The sequence below is a fragment of the Hemitrygon akajei genome, chromosome 24 (genome assembly GCF_048418815.1).
Source record: "Hemitrygon akajei chromosome 24, sHemAka1.3, whole genome shotgun sequence".
NCBI lineage: Eukaryota > Metazoa > Chordata > Chondrichthyes > Myliobatiformes > Dasyatidae > Hemitrygon > Hemitrygon akajei.
Genome location: NC_133147.1, coordinates 7,492,076 through 7,513,788, shown reverse-complemented (window position 1 = coordinate 7,513,788; position 21,713 = coordinate 7,492,076). Strand labels below are relative to the sequence as shown.

Sequence of the window (21,713 nt, the reverse complement as noted above, 5' to 3'; positions counted from 1 at the left end):
CTCCTTACAGGGAGCCACAAAACAAAGAAACACAAAATAACCCGTCAAAACAAGAATGTCAAACACCCAACGTACAGAAAAAAAGAACAAATCATGCAAACAATAAAAGCAAGAAAATAGCGTTCGGAACTGAGGTCCTCAAGAGTGACGTGAAGACCGGTTCATTGCAGAGGCGTGTAAACGTCACAGGGCAGCGAGCCTACAACCTGGTAAAACAGAAATATAGACCATATGTTAGAATAATTAGCACTAGCGGAGACGATGGAGGGTAGGGGGGCCACAGAGGTCCAGTAAATGAAGGTCACAGGTGGGTCAAGAGCAGAAAAAGATTGAGAAGCATTGTTCTACCAGGAACTCACTGGTGCTCCTGAATGTAAGTGAAGCTTTTTTTTTCGGTGCTTTGCTACCTTTTGGATGATCTCCTGTAGTTTTCTGGGGCCCTTTGTTGCGGAGTTGAGAAGCAAGTGCACCTGCGAGAGAGAGAGACCCCAAATATCAGGCTTCACAGCCTCGTCTAGCTCTCTGGTATTGTTCACTTCAACAGGATGTGGTTGGTCGCCACATGCTACTTGTGCAGGTCGGTTGATCTGTACGAGAAGACAAAGCATCTGAGGTAAAGGCGACGCTTGGTGAGATCACGGTGTGGGGTGAGGTGGTAGCAACTTGTGGGGAATGCAATGGGGTTCCTTCACTGAGACCGTAGTTGCTTAATTCCATAGCCCTCAGTGGGAAAAGACAACCCAGCATTTCACCACCTTGTGTGAACAATACCATGTAGAGGAGATATCGTTCGCAAGAAAATAAAAGGTATGTTGAATGTTCTTGTGAAAATGGGGTTGTATCTTAACTGGGCTTAGTGAGCACTGCACTACGTTACAACCAAAATCAGTTTATTTAGGTGGTAATCCACACAAAATGCACTCGGCAGCTGGGGCAACTTCTATGGAAATGAGCAAACCTTGGGCCATGACCCTTCACTTTGATTTGCTGATTTTCTTTCATTTGTCACTTAGGTAGTGTTCTTCGTGTTTCTGAGCTAAATGCAGTTAATAGTATCATTGGAGTTATCTGATTCTCCCTGGGCTTTAGAATAATGATTCTATTTGTACCAATTCATTGAAGGTGTCACAACAATCAATCATTTTTTTTTAATTGAGTTTTTTAATGTCAGCTAGTGCGTGAACTGCATTTTCTCTTTTTCTTGGTGTCACCTCATGGGTCTGCGTTGTCCTTGGATTGTTAACCTTTCTGTCTAATTGTTCGACTTTACACCAGCTCTGGTTTTCCATTTTGTTTTGCAATGATCACGGGGATTGTTAAACTCTTTGTATTTATCACTTTTATTCAATTTGGGATAATTTAATTAGCACGGGATTGTCAACGTCTGGAATCCCTATAGGCTCCAGGGAGTATTTCGAGGGGGGGGGCATGACAACCCCCGTTTGTTGGACTGTTGTGGTTCCTTCTTGGGTGAAACTCAGAGTCTGAGTTGGTGATTTCAGTCCATCAAGGTTCAGTCTTGTTTGCCTGAGCGCTTGATGATTTCTGTAATAAACCTTCAGGTTTATTTGAATTGCCAAAGTCTCAGTGATTCCTGCTCGAGTTCGTCACTGATCCTCACAGCAGGGATCTACTGTCATTTTTCATGGTGTTAACTCCGTGTGTGAAACTGGCAAATGTGTCCTCAAGCTGCTCAAAGTTAGTGCGTTCGATTCGAACTCCTGTACTCCGTTCTGTCTTGCCACTGTTTACCGAACGCATTCCCCATCAACGGCATATGACACACATGCTTTCTGAAAGCCAAATTGTTGCCTCTTATTTCACTTAATCTCATCGTGTTTTTATCTAACATTCCCCTCCTGCTGGAATCCAGAGGTTTAGACTCACTGAATTGGCCTACGCGTTAACAGGAATCAGGGCGATTGTTACACATTTTGAAGAAAGGGGTGATCGGGGGAATGATAACATATTCACCGATGATGTTCTAACCATAGATGAAATTATACTGTGATTTTTAATATTTCTTCCTGTAATACAAATTTGTAAAATGATAAAAACATTGATATTTGAAAGACTGCCAATAACTTCTAAACATTAAAATCAAAAAGTTATCCATGTCATTCAAATAATCACCAAACAAAATGGTTCCCCAGAGAGCGGACATGGTGATTAATCTGAAGAGTAAAGGAAATGAAAATGGTATCGACTTTTAATCCACGCTGATAATATTGAAGTTGCAATGTGAATGACCATAAAAATCTATATAATCAATATTCTAATGCTGGTGTCCAACCTTTACTAGAATCAAGCAGTTGCATGTAACATCATCCACAGATGTACTGTAAAATATAACACATAGTTCTGATCTATGAAAACAAGAGGAAGCTATTCTCGTAGAGCAATGGGTGTAACGACAAAGTTCTTTTTGTTTGCCAACACCCCAAATCTGATATCTGTTTGAGATTCCACTTTGCACAGCAAGTCCAGATATCTCTTGTCTTTGCTGATTGAAAGGTGAAAAGTTTAAAGGGAACATGAGGGGAACCTTCTTCACTCAGAGGGAGGTGAGAGTGTGGAATGAGCTGCTAGCAAAGTTGTGCATGTGAGCACGATTTCAAAGTTTAAGAGAAGTTTGGATAGGTACATGGATGGTAGGGGTATGGAGGGTTATGGTCCTGGTGCAGGTCATTGGCAGTTTAAACGGTTCGGCATAGGCTGAAAGGCCTTTTTCAATGCAGTACCTTTCAATGACTCTAAACTATCTAGAGGGTTTCTGGTGCAATCTTAAACTGTCTTAATGACTTTGACCTCTTAGACCATTTATTCCATTTATTCACAGAGTTCATGGAAGATGATACTTTGTATTAAAAATTGACAAATACCTTTCATTATAGTTTCTACAAGCATACTTAATTTTAGAAACTATCAGAGTTCCCATCTGGGGTAAAAAACTGAGAGATTTTAAATTCCCACTCTAGAGAGATTTTTTTAGTAATGGATTTTACTGTGAATTATTTTAACAATATTTCTTTACATAATGGCAGTCATGTTGATTGGCATTTTGCGGTCCTTCACAAAATCAATAAAAGAATTTATTCAGGACAAAACTAAAGACAGGAGGAGGTAAAAGAGATTCTACAACTGCTGGAAATCCAGAGTTACACACACATAACAGTATTTATTGTGCATTATGTGCCATGTCGTATGATGTGCGCGATCACCATCTTTCCATGAACATGATTGTTCTTGGCAAATCTTTCTACAGAAGTGGTTTGCCATTGCCTTCTTCTGGGCAGTGTCGTTACAAGATGGGTGACCCCAGCCGTTATCAATACTCTTCAGAGATTGTCTGCCTGGTGTCAGTGGTCACATAACCAGGACTTGTGATGTGCACCGGCTGCTCAAACAGCCATCCACCACCTGCCCCCAAAGCTTCACGTGACCCTGATGGGATGGGGGTGGTAAGCAGGTGCTACACCTTTCCTAAGGGTGACCTGCAGGCTAGCGGAGGGAAGGAGTGACTTACACCTCCTTTGGTAGAAACGTATCTCCACCTGCCACCCAGCATCTATGGAGAGGAATAAACATAAGACACAGGAGCAGAACCAGGCCACTTGGCCCATCAAGTCCTTTCTACTATTCAACAATAGCTGATCTACTATCTCTTTCAACGCCATTTTGCTGCCTTCTCATTGCAACCTTTGACACCCTGACTAATCAAAAACCCATCAATCTCTGCTTTAAATATACCCAATGACTTGGCTGCCACAGCCACTTGTGGCAGTGAATTTCATTGATTCACCACCCTCTGGCTAAAGAAATTCCTCCTTATCTTTGTTCTAAAGGGTTGTCCTTCTTTTCAGAAGCTGTTTCCTCTGGTCCTAGACTCCGTCACTGTAGAAGAATCCTCTCCATGTCATTAGTATCTAGGCCTTTTGAATATTTGGTAGGATTCAGTTAGATCCCCCTCCCCTCATTCTTTTAAACTCCAGTGCGTACAGACCCAGAGCCATCAAATGCTCCTCCGATGTTAACCCTTCCATTCCTGGATTCATTCCTTCTCTGGAGCCTCTCCAATGTCAGCACATCATTTCTTAGACTCACGATGTTCTCAGGATTCAGTCGGGATGAAGGGTCTTGGCTAGAAATGCTGACTGCTTAATCCTCTCCATAGATGCTACCTAACCTGCTAAGCTTCTCCGCACTTTGTGTGTTAAGTAGGAGGAATATTGACTTGAAAGTTGGACAAGGCATTGGTTTGGGGAAGAGAGGAGAAGATGGAGAAATGGACGGAGGAAATCAGAATCAGGTTTAATATCACTGGCATATGTCATGAAATTTGTTGACTTTGCGACAGCAGTACAATGCAAAACATAATAACAGAAAAAACTGTCAATTAGAGTAAATTATATATATATATATACAATAGTTACATTTAATAAGTGCAAAAATAAAAAAATTTAAATGTAGTGAGGTGGTGTTCACAGGTTCAATGTCCATTCAGAAATCTGATGGCAGAGGGGAAGAAGCTGTTCCTGAATCATTGAATGAGTGCCTTCAGACTCCTGTACCTCCTTCCTGATGATAGCAATGAGAACAGGGCATGAGTGACAGGACTCCTTAATGATGGACGTTGCCTTTTCGAAGCATCGCTCCTTGAATATGTCCTGGAAACTACGGAGGCCAGTGCCCATGATGGAGCTGACTGAGTTTACAACTCACTGCAGCTCATTTCAATTCTGTGCAATGCCTCCCCCCACCCCCACCCCACCCCACCCATACCAGACAGTGATGCAGCCAGTCAGAATCCTCTCCATGGTACTTATGTAGAAATTTGCAAGCGTGTTTGATGACGTAACAAACTGCCTCAGACTCCAAATGAAGTATAGCCACTGTTGTGCCTTCTTTGTAGCTGCATCGACATGCTGGGCCCAGGATAGACCCTCAGAGATATTGACACACAGGAACTTGAAATTGTTCACTCTCTCCACTTCTGATCCCTCGATGAGGACTGGTGTGTGTTCCCTCGTCTTTCCCTTTCTGAAGTGGATAGTCAGTTCTTTATTCTTGCTGATGTTGAGTGCAAGGATGTTGCTGCGACACCACTCCACTAGCTGATATATCTCGCTCCTGTATGCCCTCTTGTCACCATCAGAAATCACAGAGTCTGGAATCCAGCCAATGGACAGTATGCTTACCAAATGGTGGGGTTATATGTGAGGCAGGGTTTGAGGGTCGGCACAACATTGTGTGCTGAAGGGCCTGTAATGTGCTGTACTATTTTATGTTCTATGTTTAAATGTGGGTTGGCAGAATAGTGTGAGGAGGAAGTACCCAGACTTAAAAGAAAATGGTGTTACTGGTTAGAGAGGGAATGGACGGTTCCATAGATGCATTACAACAGATGAGTGAGATGCTAGTGTACCAGGACGAAACATGGGTGAGGGAACCTCGGGAGGTGATTTGTGAGTGGGACTCAGTGCTGTAAGAAAGTGGATGGCTATAAAAACGCATCCGTTAGTCTCAAGAGACCATGGATTTGCACCTTGAAAAGTTTCCAGGGCGCAGGCCTAGGCAGGGTTGTATGGGAGAACAGCAGTTGCCCATGCTGCAAGTCTCCTCTCTCCACGTCACCGATGTTGTCCAAGGGACGGGCAAGGGCTGATACAGCTTGGCACCGATGTCGTCGCAGAGCAATGTGTGGTTAAGTACCTTGCTCAAGGACACAACACGCTGCCTCAGCTGAGGCTCGAACTAGCGGCCTTCAGATCACTAGATCAACGCCTTAACCACTTAGCCACGTGCCAGGTGGATGGCTATAAATTTGGGAAATTAACACAGTAGTTTGGAATATGACAAGGAAACCCCTGGGATTGTTGGATCTGGAGGTAGTCGAGCCTGAATGAGGATTAAATGTGACTGTTGTAGAGAAAGCAAAGTTCTGATAAGTTGTGTGGGGTGAAGTCTGTGAGGAGGAACACGATGAGCAGGTAGACCCAGGTGTGGTGTGGTGGGGGGAGAGGTAGGAGCACCAGCCTAGCCACCCTCCCCCAAGCAGGGTCACGTGAAGCCATGGGAGCAGGTGGTGAACGGTCGTATGAGCAGCCGGTGCACAGCACAAGTCCTGGTTATGCGACCACTGACATCGGGCAGACAATCTCTGAAAAGTATTGATAAAGATTGGGGTCACCCGTCTTGTAAAGACACTGTCCAGAAGAAGGCAATTGCAAACTGCTTCTGTAGAAAAATTTGCCAAGAGGGATCATGGCCAAGGAGACCATGGTCGCCCGCATCATATGTCAGGGCACAAAATGAATGAATGAGTGATGTCTAACAGTAGCACTGAACCCTTGAATATATTCCCCAGGTCTTTTTAAAATAACCATGACATTTTTTATTTGTGTAATGTCAAGATTACTTCACCCAAGTTATATGAAATGATGATATTGAAATGATTGCTCGATTTGACAGTTTCAGAAGACAGGAAGATATTTCCCCTCGGTTAAATATAAAGTAAAGTGCAATGATAATTTGGCGTAGATATTTCTGGGGCTTTTCTGAGAGCTTGATTTTCGGGGCCAGAGAGGGGACCATGTAACCAGGGGTCACTGTCCCAAAGGAAGGGGCCAAGGGGCTGTGACAACATGAGAAGTCATTTCTGTATGCAGAGGAATTCCAGGACACAGGAATCATAGAAACATAGAAAATAGGTGCAGGGGTAGGCCATTCGGCCCTTCGAGCCTGCACCGCCATTCAGTATGATCATGACTGATCATCCAACTCAGAACCCTGTACCTGCTTTCTCTCCATACCCCCCGATCCCTTTAGCCACAAAGGCCATATCTAACTCCCTCTTAAATATAGCCAAGGAACAGGCCCTTCTGCCCACAGTGTTGTGCTGAACTAATTAAATTAGTAATCAAATGGCCAACTAAACTAATCAAATATCCTTCCGCCTTAGAGGGTAATGGAGGCTCGGTGCTGAGTATGTTTAAGTCAGGAGTTGATCTTTAAACAATAAGGAGGTTGATGCATATGCAGGTTCTGTCTGAAGGACAGAGCAAGCTCGGTGGGCCAGTTGCCTTACTCCTGCTCCTGATTTTTTCAGCTGTTATTTAAATAGTCAACATTATTTTCACTGTGTTTTCAGCTCATTTATAAAAGCAAAGTTGTTTTACAAGGAATTTACCCATCTGTACAGTAAGTTCAGACAACTAATTATACACACTTAAGCTGTGCAACAATAGACTGCGTTAACCACATAATTTCAACAGATGTGGATCGATGCGATTTTGAGAACACCAGAGCATGACTGGCAAGCTACTCATCTTTGTTTAAAATTCTTTCCTAAACTACATTAGAAAGAATAACCACCAACTATGCTGTGCAATCTCATATATCATGCTGTACTTAAAAAGCATAAGACATCGGATCAGAATTAGACACTTGGCCTATCAAGTCTGCTCCACCATTCCATTCCAGCTGATTTATTTTCCATCTCAACCTCATTCTCCTGCCATCTTCCTATGGCCTTTGACGCCTTGATTAATCACCCTTAATTAATTAAAAACTTAACTCTAGTTCAGTTTTACTCAGTCTCAGTGGGAAAGCCTGCTTGCATTTACCCTATCTATATTCCTCATGATTTTGTGCACCTCTATCAAATTCTACCTTAAAAATATTGAATGACTTGGCCTCCGTCCATGGCAATGATTTACCACCCTCTGCCTAAAGAAATTCATCCTCATGTCTGTTCTAAAAGATGCCCTTCTATTCTGAGGCTGTACCCTCTGGACCTAGTCTCCGCCCATTTTAAGAAATATCCTCCACACATCCATTTTATTTCAGGATTTAAGTATTCATTAGGTTTCAATGAGATTCCCCCCTCATTCTTCTAAACTCAAATGAGTACAGGCCCAGAGCCACGCATTAACCCTTTCACTCCCAGAATCAGTCTTGTGACCCTCCTTTGGTCCCTGGAGTGTGGCCATTCATTTGGAGTGTGTTAGCGTTTAGAGTGTTTTGGCTCATCAGGCTTGGCACGGGTGAGGTAGATTGTCTCGTATGTTACCTTCTCTCTATCTTTATTTGTTCTTAATAGTCCTCACCTATTAGTGCGTAGTGTTAGCGTGTGCCCAAGTGGTTAAGGCTTTCATCTAGTTATCTGAAGGTCGCTAGTTCGAGCCTTGGCCGAGGCTGCATGTGTGTCCTTGAGCAAGGCACTTAACCACACATTGCTCTGCGACGACACCGGTGCCAAGCTGTATGGGTCCTTCCCTTGGACCCTTGGACAACATTGGTGACGTGGAGAGGGAGAATTGCAGCATGGGCAACTGCTGGTCTCCCATACAACCCTGCCTAGGCCTGCGCCCTGGAAACTTTCCAAGGTGCAAATCCATGGTCTCTTGAGACTAACGGATGCCTTTTTATAGCCATCCACTTTCTTACAGCACTGAGTCCCACTCACAAATCACCTCCCTAGGTTCCCTCACCCATGTTTCGTCCTTCCCTCTGGGATGAGGCACTGTCCCATATTGGAGTGCAAGTCCATCTGTGAGGTGGTCAGAGGAGATCCTGTGGAGGACGGAGGTTGATGGAGACAAGATGAGGTTCTGTGGGTGCGATAGAGACAATCGGATGATATTGCAGCCTCCCTGGTGACAGGGTCAGAGATGTCTCAGAGCAGATCCATGGCATTTTCAAGGGTGAGGGTGAGCAGCCTGAAGTCTTGGTGCATATTGGCACCAATGGCATAAGTAGACAAGGTGAGGGGGTCCTGAAGAGAGATTTTAGGGAGCTTGGTAGAAAGGTGAGAAACTGGACCTCCAGGGTAGTTATCTCTGGATTGCTGCCTGTGCCACGTGCCAGTGAGGGTAAGAATATGATGAATGAGTGGCTGAGAAACTGGTGTAGGGGGCAGGGGTTCAGATTTATGTATCATTGGGATCTCATCTGGGGAAGGTATGGCCTGTACAAAAGGAATGTGTTACACCAGAACCCGAGGGGGTCTAATATCCTTGTGGGCAGGTTGGCTAGATTTGTTTGGGTGGATTTAAACTAATTTGGCAGGGGGATGGAAACCGGAGTGATAGTGCTGAAGCTGAGGCAGTTGGTTTACAAACAGGAGCAATGAGCAGTGAGCCTCCAAACAAGGAGATTCTGATGACAGGGCAAAATTGCAGTCAACAGGATGAGATGCAATGTAAAACTAGAAACATAGAAAACCTACAACTCAATACAGGCCCTTCAGCCCACAAAGCTGTGCTGAACATGTCCTTACCTTAGAACTTACCTAGGGTTACCCATAGCCCTCTATTCTTCTGAGCTCCATGTACCTTTCCAAGAGTCTCTTAAAAGACCCTATTGTATCTGCCTCCACCACCGTCGCTGGCAGCCCATTCCACGCACTCACCACTCTCTGTGTAAAAAACTTACCCAAAAAAGGCTAACAAAATCATAAAGGGTGAATACTGAATTGAAGGTGTTATATTTGAATGTGCGCAGTATACGGAATAAGGTAGATGAACTTGCAAAACAGTTACAGATTGGCAGGTATGATGTTGTAGGTATCACTGAATCATGGCTGAAAGAAGATTATAGCTGGGAGCTTAATGTCCAAGGATACACATTGTATCGAAGGGACAGGCAGGAAGGCAGAGGGACGGCATTGCTCTGTTGGTAAAAGATGAAATCAAATCATTAGAAAGAGGTGATGCAGGGTTGGAAGGTGTAGAATCATTGTGGATAGAGCTAAAGAACTACAAGGATAAAAAGACCCTGATTGGAACTGTATACAGATCCCCAAACAGTAGTAAGGATAGTCTACAAATTACAACAGGAGATAGGAATTGCATGCCAAAACAGCAATGTTACAATAGTCGTGGAGGATTTCTATATGCAGATAGATTAGGAAAATCAGGTTAGCATTGGATTCCAAGAGGGGAATTTTTGAGAACACCTACAAGATGGCTTTTTAGAGCAGCTCATGGTTAAGCCCTCTAGGGGATCAGCTATTCTGGACTGGGTGTTATGCATGAATCAGAATTGATTAGAATGCTTAAGGTAAAAGAAGCCTTCAGGGCAAGCAATAACATTATGATCGAATTCACCCTGACATTTGAGGAGAAGCTAAAGTCAGATGTATCAGTATTACAGTGGAGTAAAAGAAATGACAGAGGCACGAGAGAGGAGTGAGCCCAAAATAATTGGAAAAGAGGATTGGGAAACTTTGAAACATCAACAAAAGGCAACTAAAAAAGTAATTAAGAAGGTAAAGATGGAATACAAAGGTAAGCTAGCCAATAATATTAAAGAGGATACCAAATGTTTCTTCAGATGCATAAAGTGTAAAGAGAAGTGAGAGTGGATATCAGACTGCTGGAAAATGATGCTAGGGAGGTCCAGGGCATGTCCTTTTCTCACTGTTACCATCAGGGAGGAGGTATAGAAGCCTGAAGGCACACACTCAGCGATTCAGGAACAGCTTCTTCCCTTCTGCCATCTGATTCCTAAATAGACATTGAACCTTTGGATACTACCTCACTTTTTTTAATATACAGTATTTCTGTTTTTGCACTATTTTTAATCTATTCAATATATGTATACTATAATTGATTGATTGATTGATTGATTTTCTTCTATATTATGTATTGCATTGAACTGCTGCTGCTGATTTGACAAATTTCATGTCACATGCTGGTGATTCAGTAAACTTGATTCTGATTCTGATAGAATATAAAAGCAAAGATGTAATGTTGAGACTTTATAAAGCACTGGTGAGGCTTCACTTGGAGTATTGGGAGCAGTTTTCGGCCCCTTTTCTTAGAAAGGATGTGCTGACACTGGAGGGGATTTAAAGGAGGTTTACAACAATGATTTCAGGTTTGAAAAGCTCAGAATAGAGGGGTGTCCTTTTAGAACGGAGATGAGGAGGAATTTCTTTAGCCAGACACCAGTGAATCTGTGGAATTTGTTGCCATAGGCAGCTGCAGAAACCAAGTCTTTATATATATATATATATATTTAAGGCAGAATTTGATAGATTCTTGATTGATCAGGGCGTGAAGGGATACAGGGAGAAGGCAGGAGATTGGGGCTGAGAGGAAAAATGGATCAGCTACAATGAAGCAGCAGAGCAGATTCGATGGACCAAATGGCCTAATTCTGCTCCTATATGGTCTTATGGACCCTTTCCAATGCCAGCAGGTTTTTAGACCTTGAGACCAGAAGACATAAGAGCAGAACTGGGCCACAGTGAACGCTTCAGGCCAAGACCCTTCAGCAGAAAGAAACCCCTGGGATTGTGTGTCAGGAGGCAGCCATGGCCAGGCATGGCACAAAATGAATGAATGTCCAGCTGATGGAAATCAAAGCAGTTATAAGCACCAAGATCCTTTTTCAAATCCAAACGGAGTTGGGGTGGAATTTTTCACTTATGAAAGAGGTTGGAATTATTCTAGTGTCATCTCCTGTGTCAAGGCTCCATGAAAAGCTTGTCTTGAGTACTATTCATACAGATCAGATCATTACACAGTGCGTTGCGGTAGTACAGTAACAGAATAATGCGGAACACAGAGCATAAATAAATATATCGCACTACAAGCCCTTCAGCCCACAATGCTCAGCCAACTTCATTTATTTATTAAGATATGGCACAGAATAGGCTCTTTCGGCCCTGCGAGCGTGTTGCCTAGCAACCCCCCCAATTTAACCCTAACCTAATCATGGGACTATTTACAATGACCAATTAACCTACTATCTTTGGACTGTGGGAGGAAACCAGAGCACCCGGAGGAAAGCCATGTGGTCATGGGGAGAACATACAAACTTCCTACAGGTAATGTCGGGAATTGAACCCGGGTCGCTGGAACTGTAAAGCGTTATGCTAACCACTATGCTACTTTGTTGCCAATGTCAATCTAACCCTTCCTTTCCACGTAGCCCTCCATTTTTCTTTCATCCATCTGCCTGTGTTTCTTAAATGTCCCTAGTGTATCTGCCACTACCGCCTCTGGCAGGGTGTTCTACGCACCCACCACCCTCTGTGTAAAACACCTACCTCTGACATGCCCCTATACTTTCCTCCATGGCCTAATTCTTCTCCCTATGTTTTATGATATTAAAATTATGACCCGCCATATTGGCCATTTCTGCTCTGCTCTGCTCTGTCTGTCCACTTTGTCTGCCTCATCATCTTGCACACCTCTATCAAGTCACCTCTCATCCTCCTCCACACCAAGGAGAAAAGCCCCAGCTCACTAAACCTATCCTCATAAGACAGTCCCTCCAATCCAGGCAGAATCCTGGGAAGTCTCCACAGGATTCCACATCCTTCCTATAATGAGGTGACCAGAACTGAACACAATATTCCAAATGTGATCCGACCAGGGTTTCACAGGGCTGCAACATTACCCTCTGGCTCTTGAACTCAATCCCCCAACTAACGAAGGCCAACACACCCTATACCTTAAGAGGTAGTGAAGTTCCGGTAGACAATAAGGTGCAAGGTCATCATTAATCCTTATGTTAATTGGAAAATGTTTCACAACATTTGAAACATTCTAAAGATAGAACTTTTGCTTAATCACTGAAAACTGTAGACTGCATCTATGGTATCTCAGCTCATAGTTTTTATTTAGATTAAGCAAGATTGTTCACAATAAATTCCACATTATGGAAACTAAATTAGATCATAAGATCGGAGCAATATTCGCCCATTCAAACCATCAAGTCTGCTCCACCATTCCATCGTGGCTGATTTATTATCTCTCTCAAACCCTTTCTCCCACCTTCTTTCCATAACCTTTGTCACCCTTACTAATCAAGATACTAGCAACCTCCACATTAAATATTTGAACAAAACGATAGTGTAGTGGTTAGCACAACACTTTACAGTACCAGCATCCTAGGTTCAATTCCCGTCATTGGCTGTAAGGAGTTTGATAATTCTCCCCTTGACCATGCGGGTTTCCTCTGAGTGCTCTGGTTGCCTCCCACAGCCCAAAGATGTATCAGTTGGTGGGTTAATTGGTCATTGTAAATTGTCCCGTGATTAGGCAAGTGTTAAATCAGGGGATTGCTGAGTAGTATGGCTCAAACAATTGAACTGTATCTAGATAGTTTGGAAAGAAAAGGTTATTTTGATTTAGAAAGAAGTTGGGCAATTTTGAAACATGTCTTTTCACATTCTATATATTCTAAACATTTGTTAACCACACTGAATGCCAGGGGCAATTTTATTGCACAGCTGTGGCAGTCGGAATATCAAAAATTCATTTAGCATTCGTTCTAGAGCGTGTTGTGTCCAATCATTCTGATGCTGAAACCAATGGGCTTCCTTAGTGGATGGTGAGATCGGAAGTTAATAAAGCTCTCCTGGCTTTGCTTAAAGTGAGTAATGATTTCTCAAAATGTCCTCTGACAAGTTTTAAAGGCTCAAACATTCTCTGCCCACAGTATTTCCAAACGTAGACTTGTTGAATTTAACTTGTTCTGAGTTAAAGATCAAAGCAGAAAGTGGTTTGAGAACATCCATACTTGCTTCTACATTAGATACTATCTTGGAATGTTATACTTTTATTAATATTTGATTTAATAATATTGGCTTCTTTTTGTCAATTTCCTACCAAAGTGCCACTTCCAACCAACAGCAAAAATTCAGCTGTCAGCTTTTGTTTTGACTTGCTCGTTTCAAGTGGGCAGCAAAGAATTTCTTTCATGAGAGCCAGAAAGGTCCCAGGTAACACACTCAAAATGCTGGAGGAACTCAGCAAGCCAGGCAGCATCTATGAAAATAAACAGCCAATGTTTCAGGCCAGATCCTCGAATGAAGCCTAACGTACACGCAGACAATGTTTAGAAACAAAACACATTTAACATTCTAATGAATGGTTTAAACACAAAAAGTCAAGTTTCGAGATCCAAGTTTATTTATCATGTGTAAAGAGAAATGCATTGTTTGCATTCACAAGCACCACATCTGTCAACTGTTTATTTCTCTCTTTGATGCTGCCTCACCTGCTGAGTCCTCCAGCAATCTGAGTGTTACACATTTAAAGCCTGTTCCATTCAACTGGGGTAAAGTACAAGTAACATAGACACAAATGGTGTCCTTGTGCCTCGGTCTTCACAAACACCACTATCGAATCTGCATCCAATGTTACCCCGATACCTGTTCCAGGCACCACAACTCTGTAAAAATAACCTCCCAATGAATCTCCTTTAAACATTTCTCCTCCCACCTGAAAGCTTTATCTTCTAATATTTGACATATCCACCCTAGGAAAAAGACACTGATTATCAGCTTTATCTAGGCCTCTCAATATCTTATAAACCACGAAAAGTTCTCCGCACAGCCTCCCACACTCCAGAGAAAACAATTCAGGCTTCTCCGTCCTCTCCTTAAGATTGAGATATTTTACTGACTGGAGTTCAATGTATTAACATTGGCATTCTCTAGAACTGGTCACATCAGCTTGGTTCAACCTTTTTATGTGAGCTACAGGGGTATCAACTATACAAAACACAAGAAGTTGCTACGTGTACAGATGATAGACCTCTCCCCTCCACCGTTCCAAAACTGTAATTATAATGATATGACTGAGCCAGTCTAACAAGATGGGCACCGGGGTGGAGACTGGTCTCTACCAAAGGAGGTGTAAGATGCTCCTTCCCTGCGCTAGCCTGTAGGTCACCCTTGGGCAAGGTGTAGCACCTGCTTAGCCACCCCGATCAGGGTCACGTGAAACCATGGGGGCAGGTGGTGGATGGTCATATGAGCAGCCGGTGCATATCACAAGTCTTGGTTTTGCGACCACTGACACCAGGCAGACAATCTCTGAAGAGTATTGATAACGGCTGGGGTCACCCGTCTTGTAAAGACACTGCCTAGAAGAAGGCAGTGGCAAACCACTTTGGTAGAAAAATTTGCCAAGAAGAATCATGGTTATGGAAAGACCGCAATCATCGACATATTTTGATAAAGCACATAACACATGAGTTGAACAAGATTTTAAAAACTCGATCACCTTAATCAATGGACTCAACACCTTACAAGTTGAAAGAATGAGAGTTGACTTGTTAGAGGTGTAGATGATGATAAGAGTTGATAAAGTGTTCAGCCAGAGACTTTTTTCCAGGACAAAACATGTGAACAACTTTTTAAGGTGATAGGGGGAACGTTGGAATAGGTTTTTTACCTAGAGAATGGTGGGTGCATGCAACGCACTGCTAGGAGTGACAGTTTAGGCAGATGCATTAGGGGCATTTACAAGGCTCTTGGATAGACGTGGATGGAAGTGGAGAGCTATGCTGGAGGGAGGGGTTAGATTGACTTGGACTTGGTTGTAAAGCCACAATAACATTGTGGGACAAAGGACCTGCTCTCTGCTGCAATGTTTTACTCTATGTTCCATGTTCTATGTTCTTTCCAAAGGACGTACACTTAAAATGTCAGCAATTACCCCAGCTAGAATAATCTACTGATTGAATTTAACATTCTGTTGGTTGTAACTAAGTTCTCTTCAAGACAATAGATGTTGTTCCACAAAGTAAAGATTAACACTGAAGCAATTAGCTTCAAAGATGAGCTATAACATGTAATGATTAGCAGATATTAAATGGAAACTTGTTGAAATGTCATACTGGCTGTACTGAATCAACCCCCATTCCCCCGATGATACATACTGTATAAGTCAAACGCATTCTCATTTACTACTGAATTTAATTTTTATTTCTAGCTCTGTTTTAAGCAATGATATTTACATAGAAAACCTACAGCATAATACAGGCCCTTCGGCCCACAAAGCTGTGCTGAACACGTCCTCACCTTAGAAATTACCTAGGGTTACCCATTGCCCTCTATTTTTCTAAGTTCCATGTACCATTATTGTAGAACCAGAATCAGGTTTATTGGCGCTGATGAATGTCGTGAAATTTGTTTTACGTCACCAGTACAGTGTTATACATTTAAAATGCCGTTGTGACAACGAGAATAAATATAAAAAACAAATAGTACAAGAAGAGTGAAAAATATGAGGCAGTGTTCATGGGTTTATGAACTGTTCAGAAACATGATGGTGGAGGGGAAGGAGCTGTTCCTAATACGCTGAGTGTGTGTCTCAGTAATCCAGGCTTCAATTCTATGGTTTTTCATAATAAAAGCTGACAGTTAACGTGTAATACTGAGTTGTTAAATCTCTGTAGATTTTACTGAACTGAGGATGATTCAGATCCTGGGAGGATGATGGCACACTACAGAAAAAGGCCCTTCAGCCCATCTAGTCTGTGCTGCAGTAAAACATATACACTTTGCGATGAAGTTATCAACTCCTCAGTAGCTCACATTTAATTGAAATTGACAGGGCCCCATCTATCGCTGAGATCCCTGATCTTGAGCGTCCTTCTCCCGAGTCCCTACTCACAGACTGTGTTGAATCTCTCATTCAGTACAGCCACAGCAAGTGATCACTGCATACACACAAGAGATTCTATAGATGCTGGAAATCCAGAGCAACACACACAAAATGCTGGAGGAACACCGCAAGTCAGCCAGCACCTATAGTCAATGTTTCAATCTGAGATCTTTCATCAGGACTGCAAATGATTTAACTACACAAAGATACTGTTGGTAAGCTGTAAGATTGGAAATAATTTTATTAAGTGTCAGGGCTTATGCAAAAGACTTGTTCCTGCTTCTGTCTCCTGTGTTCTTCGGGTTGGGTAACATCCTGCATTGAGATGTTTTTGACTTGGGTGACTGATCTACAAATAGAACCATCATTCTTCATGCAGGGTCTGACTCTAACCACTAAAGTGTTTGTTACCCAATAACCCCAGTTTGACCAGATGCCAACTTAGTCAAACGCTGCCTCGATAGTCAGGCTATCACTCTCACCTCTCCTCTAGAACAGCTGTTTGGGCAACAATCAGGTCTGGAGGCAAGCAGTTTTGGTGAGCAGATTATATTTGAGTTATTGTCACTCAGCAACAACATGTGGATACTAACTTCTGATCTGCTCTTTATATTCATTAAATTTACTCTTAGGAGAATAAATTGTGTTGTTTTGAACCAGTTTAATTGTCAGTTCCCATCACATTTTATTGAACAGCAGAGCAATATGTCCTTGTGATTATTTGTGGGGTGGCTCTGTAGGTAAAAAAAAAATCTATTTCTTACAAAGCGTTGACATGGGATCAGAAGATGGAGAATCCTTGTGGGTAGAGTTAAGGAACTGCAAAGATGAAAAGACCCTGATGGGAGTTATATACAGGCTTTTGAACAGTAGCCAGGATGTGGGCTACAAATTACAATGGGAGACAGAAAAGGGAATATTATGATAGTCATGGGGATTTCAATATGCAGGTAGATTGGGAAAATCAGGTTGGTGCTGGATCCCAAGAGGAAGTTACATTACTTCTTAGAGAAGCTCGTGGTTGAGCCCACTTGGTGAAAGGCAATCATGGCTTGGGTGTTATGTAACCAGATTTTATTAGGGAGCTGAAGGTCAAGGAATCTTTAGGAGACACAATACGATAGATATCAGCCTGCAGTTTGAGAGGGTGAAGCTAAAGTCATATTCATCAGTGTTACAGTGGAGTAAAGGGAATTACAGTGGCATGAGAGAGGAGCTGGCCAAAGTGGATTGGAAGGTGATACTATCAGGGATGATGGCAGAACAGCAGTGGCTGAAATTTCTGGGGGAAATTCATAAGGTGCAGTATAGATACATCCCAAAGATGAAGAAGTATTCTAAAGGGAGGAGGAGGCAACCTTGGCTGACAGGGTAAGTCAAAGACTGCATAAAAGGAAACAAGCGGGCACATGATAGAGCAAAAATTAAGGGAAGTTAGAGGATTGGGGAGGCTTTTAAAAACAATCAGAAGACAACTAAAAAGCCATCAGGAAAGAAAAGATTAAAAATTAAGGTAAGCTATCCAATAACATCAAAGAGAATACCAGAAGTTTTTTCAGATATATAAAGGTAAAGAGGAGACAAAATTGGATACTGAACTGTTGGAAAATGATGCTGAAGAGTTAGTAATGGAATCAAGTAAATGGCAGATGAAATTAATAAGCATTTTGAACGAGCAGTTCAAAGGATTAGGGGCAGAAGTGAGTGTCATTGCTATTACTATGGAGAAGGTACTTGGAAAACTGAAAGGTCTGAAGCTAGATAATCAGCTGGACCGGATGGACTACACACCAGGGTTCTCAGGAACGTAGCTGAGGTGATTGTTGAGGCATTAGTTACAATCGTTCAAGAATCACTGGATTCTGGAATGATTTCAGAGGACTAGAAAATTGCAAATGTCACTCCACTGTATAAGAAGGGTGGGAGGCAGAAGAAAGGAAATCATAGGCCATTTGGCTTGACTTCAATGGTTAGGAAGATGTTGAAAACAATTATTAACAATAATGTTTCAGGATACTTGGAGGCACATGATAAAGAAGGCCAAAGTCAGCATTTTCCATCAGGGAAAATTTTGCTTGACGATTGGTAGATAGAGTTCAACCCAGATAAGTGTGAGGTGGTTCATTTTGGTAGGTCAAATATTATGACAGAATATAGTATTAATGGTAAGATGCTTGGCAGTGTGGAGGATCAGAGGGATCTTGGGGTCCAAGTCCATAGGGCACTCAAAGCTGCTGTGCAGGTTGACTCTGTGGTTAAGAAGGCATACGGTGCATTGGCCTTCATCAATCATGGGATTGAGTTTAGGAGCCGAGAGGTAATGTTTCAGCTATATAGGACCCTGGTCAGACCAGTACTGTGCTTAGTTCTGTTGCCTCACTATAGGAAGGATGTGGAAACCATAGAAAGGGTGCAAAGGAGATTTACAAGGGTGTTGCCTGGATTGGGGAGCATGTCTTACGAGAATAGGTTGAGTGAACTCATCCTTTTTTCCTTGGAGTGATGGAAGATGAGAGGTGACTTTATAGAGGTGTATAAGATGATGAGAGGCATTGAACATGTGGATAGTCAAAGGCTTTTTCCCAGGGCTGAAATGGCTAGCCTGAGAAGGCACAGTTTTAAGGTGCTTGGAAGTAGATACAGAGGAGACATCAGGGTAAGTTTTTTACGCAGAGAGTGGTGAGTGTATGGAATGGGCTGCTAGCGACGGTGGTGGAGGTAGATACGATAGGGACTTTTAAGAGACTCCTGGACAGGTACATGGAGCTCAGAAAAATAGAGGGCTATGGTAATTACCCTAGGTAATTTCTAAGGTAAGGACATGTTCAGCACAGCTTTGTGGGTAGAAGGGCCTGTATTGTGCTGTAGGTTTTCTATGTTTTAACGATTTCTATGTTTTTTAATTATGTTGTAATTCTTTGAAGAAATAACATTCAGGATAGACCAAGGAGAGTCAGAGGATGTTGTTAACTTGGATTTTGAAAAGGCTTTTGACAAAGTGCCACACATGAGGCTGCTTAACAAGATAAGAGTCCATGGTATTATGGGAAAGATAGTAGCATAAATAGAAGATTGGCTGACTGGCAGGAGGCAAAGAGTGGGAACGTATGCGGCCTATTCTGGTTGGCTGCCAGTGAGTAGAGTTCTGCAGGGTTCACTTTTGGGACCATCAACAATTCAGATGAGGAATTGATGACTTTGGGGCCAAGTCTGAAGATGATACAAAGGTTGGTGGAGGGGCAGGCAGTGTTGAGGAACCAGAGAGTGTGCAGAAGGGCTTAGACAACTTGGGAGAAGTGGCAGATGGAATATAGTGCAGTGAAGTGTATGGTCATGCACTTTAGTAGAGGAATAAAGGAGCAGATTATTTTCTAAATGAAGAGGTAATTCAAAAATTAGAGGTGCAAAGGGACTTGGGAGTCCTGATGCAGGATTCCCTAAAGGTTAATTTGCAGGCTGAGTCTGTGGTGAGGAAGGCAAATGCAATGTTAGCATTCATTTTGAGAGGACTAGAATATAAAAGCAAGGCTGTATAAGGTATTGGTCCGACCACACTTGGAGTATTGTGAACAGTTTTGAGCCCCTTATCTAAAAAAAGATGTGCTGGCAATGGAAAGGGTCCAGAGGATGTTCATGAGAATGATCTCCAGAATGAAAGGGTTAACATATGAGGAGCATTTCTCTAGGGGTGTACTTGCTAGAGTTAGAAGAATAGGAGGGGAGATCTCATTGAAACCTATCGAATATCGAAAGACTTAGATAGAGTGGATAAGGAGAGGATGTTTCCTATAGTGCTTGAGTCCAGAACTAGAGGGTACAGCCTCAGAATTTGACTGTTGGATATGCAGAACTGTGGCTCCTGTGGTGAATTCTGACTTTTATTTGATATTTGAAATCCAACTTCCCAGGATTTTTATTTATTCATAAACACAGTGTAGAGTAGGCCCTTCCAGACCTCTGAGTCACACTGCCCAGTATCCCATCAATTTAACCCTCACCCCATCAGGGGACGATTTACCTACTAACCAGTACGTACATTTTTGGAATGTGGGAGGAAACTGGAGCACCTGGAAAAAACGCATGCACACATGAGAAGGGACATAGAGATTTGCCTACAGAAGACGCCGGAATTGAAATCGAAACTCAAATGCCTTGAGCTGTAATAGCATCGTGCTAACCACTGTGTAACCGTGGCATAAAGCTGTTTTCACAATTCTGCAGTTTTTTAAAAGTTCAAAATTCAAAGCAAATTCATTATCAGTACATATCATTCTTTCGCCATGTGCCATGTCGTTTGACGTGGCAATCACGGTCTTTCCATGGCCATGATTGTTCTTGGCAAATCTTTCTGCAGAAGTAGTTTCACATTGCCTTCTTCTGGACAGTGTCATTACGAGACGGGTGACCCCAGCCATTATCAATACTCTTCAGGGATTGTCTGCCTGGTGTCAGTGGCCATGTAACCAGGACTTGTGATGTGCACCAGCTGCTAGTACGACCATCTACCCCCTGCTTTCATGGCTTCACATGACTCTTAAACTGGGGGGAGGGTGGGCCTAAGCAGATGCTACACATTGCCCAGGGAGGGAAGGAACACCTTACATCTCCTTTGGTAGAGATGTATCTCCACCCCACCACCTGAAAGTATGAGCATGTTAGCATATACTTCTTTGAGATTTGACGCCTCTTGTCCCAGGATAGTTGAAGTCAGTGCCTCTGTTATTTTCTATGTGGGAGAGTAAAGTGGCTGTAAAGTGCCATAGACAGCCTCTGTTACGGTCCGCCCTGTCTCAAATCTGGTCATCTGATTTTTTTGTAATTTATCTTTCATTGAAGTTCATCATCAAACAAATATCTCCATAAGATGTATTTCAGATATTGTACATATATATGATATAGTCATATTTGCTACAAGTCTCCACATAATATTTATCTGAGGTATGCACTTATAGAAAAGAGAGGAAAGAAGGAACAAGTAAAAGGAGAAAATTATGTACAAGCAGGGAGTGATCTTTTTTACAACATATTCATTGATCTGTGAGGATAAAATCAGGCCTATGAGGTGTTATGTAGTTAAACCATTTTCCCCAGTATGAACCAAATTGTTCCAACTTATGATTAACAGATGCTGTTATCTTCTCCATTTTGTAAATGTCCATTGTCATTTCCATCCTTGTATTTAAAGTTGGGCGCTCCTGTGCTAACCACCTCCTGGTAAGAGTCTGATTACTGGTTTTCATTATCACACATACAGAGTTACAAAAGTTTTGTTTCAATGCCATTCAGACACATCATTCTATA

General features: G+C 42.4%; 1 protein-coding gene across 2 annotated transcripts in view; it reads left to right on the top strand.

Moving 5' to 3' along the window:
- Window positions 1-257: 257 nt before the first annotated feature.
- LOC140715834 (proto-oncogene tyrosine-protein kinase LCK-like) overlaps window positions 258-21,713 on the top strand; it is a 95,283-nt gene continuing 73,827 nt past the window's right edge. The window contains exon 1 of one of the 2 annotated variants that reach the window (XM_073028270.1): window positions 258-373. The gene's annotated coding sequence lies outside the window, so the exon portion shown is untranslated. Of the gene's footprint in view, window positions 374-521; window positions 808-21,713 lie in introns of those variants that run through there. The other variant, XM_073028268.1, reaches the window with a different exon arrangement.